Source organism: Tarenaya hassleriana, unplaced genomic scaffold, assembly GCF_000463585.1.
Source record: "Tarenaya hassleriana unplaced genomic scaffold, ASM46358v1 Cleome104, whole genome shotgun sequence".
Classification (NCBI taxonomy): domain Eukaryota; kingdom Viridiplantae; phylum Streptophyta; class Magnoliopsida; order Brassicales; family Cleomaceae; genus Tarenaya; species Tarenaya hassleriana.
This window is the reverse complement of record NW_010960630.1, coordinates 373,024-374,658: the sequence shown is the minus strand read 5'-3', so window position 1 is coordinate 374,658 and position 1,635 is coordinate 373,024.

Here is a 1,635-nt window from a genome sequence, read left to right as displayed (position 1 = left end):
TCGAGTCAAAGTTTTGACTCGGACCGAGTCAATACTCGGAAAAAGTCTCTTTTCACAAGGATTAGGGTTCCTATCTTATAAGAAGGGTATTGGACGCCGTCCTCAACCTAAGACAGACGAAAAGAACCCTAAAACAGAGCAAAAACTCAGAAGAAATCGTTTCTTTCATAGTTCTAGCTCCCGGGATTAGATCCCACTTCATATACTTCACAGATCCTAGCAGATCAGTTCCAAAAGCGTTTGGAATCCTTCCCGTCGGTGTGGATACGTGTAGAGGAGCTGTACTTTCAGCTCTTGGTGATTAAAACAGGCCCTGGATCGATTGCTACTTTCAGATCTTCAGGAAAGAGGTAAGTATTCGATTCCTACGGTGATATACACGATCTGTCGGGGTTTTACGGATGATTTTGGTTGTGTGTGACGTTTGACTAGGTTTAGATTATCCTTCCGCTGCATGAAACCTAGTAAACCAAACCCTAGATCGATATGATCGCATGCTAGGAATCCGTAGCCTAAATCCCAACAGTGGTATCAGAGCCTGGTTCTCTGTATATCGCCGTGCTTGTCGCATGCCTATATGAATTTTAATGGTTAAAATTGCATGATAGGTTTGATCTATGCATATTTAATGATGTTATGATTGTTATTTGATGCATGGATGAGTTTGGGGGTCGAAGACGGCTTGATGGTGCATCGAAACAGGGTGAAACCCTAGATCTCGTGGCCAAAAAGTGTCTACCAGAGTTTTGACTCGGCCAGAGTCAAGTGTTGACTCGACCGAGTCAGAACGAGAGATCTCCCAGAGTTTTGACCTAGATAGAGTCAGAGTTTTGACTCGGACAGAGTCAGAGTTTTGACTCGACAGAGTCAGAACGAGAGAAACTCAGAGTTTTGACTCGGACAGAGTCAGAGTTTTGACTCGACAGAGTCAGAACGAGAGAAACTCAGAGTTTTGACTCGGACAGAGTCAGAGTTTTGACTCGACCGAGTCGACTCGACAGAGTCAGAACGACAGATCAGAGTTTTGACTCGGACAGAGTCAAGTGTTGACTCGACCGAGTCAGAACGAACCAAAATGAACATACTTGGCCTTACAGACTTCTGACTCGGACCGAGCCAGTTTTGACTCGGACAGAGTCAGTACAGAAAGTTGTCCGGTTGTCAAGTTTTGGTTCAGATTGATCTGTAGATGATTTCCTATCATGCAATTTTAACCATTAAAATTCATATAGGCATGCGACAAGCACGGCGATATACAGAGAACCAGGCTCTGATACCACTGTTGGGTTTTAGGCTACGGATTCCTAGCATGCGATCATATCGATCTAGGGTTTGGTTTACTAGGTTTCATGCAGCGGAAGGAAGAAAGTTGTCCGGTTGTCAAGTTTTGGTTCAGATTGATCTGTAGATGATTTCGGCTTCTGACTTGGACCGAGTCAAGTATTGACTCGGACCGAGTCAGTTCGTCAGAGAGCTGACCAGAACTGGTCAGCCGGACCAGACTGTGTTAAATGGAGCGACGCGCGTTTTTTTCGGAGTTTGGCTGGTCCGGCGGACCAAAACCTTGGTCCGGCGGACCAGAAAGTCAGGCGGACTTAATCCTTCGGTCCGGAGCTCGTTTGGTCCGGCGGACCA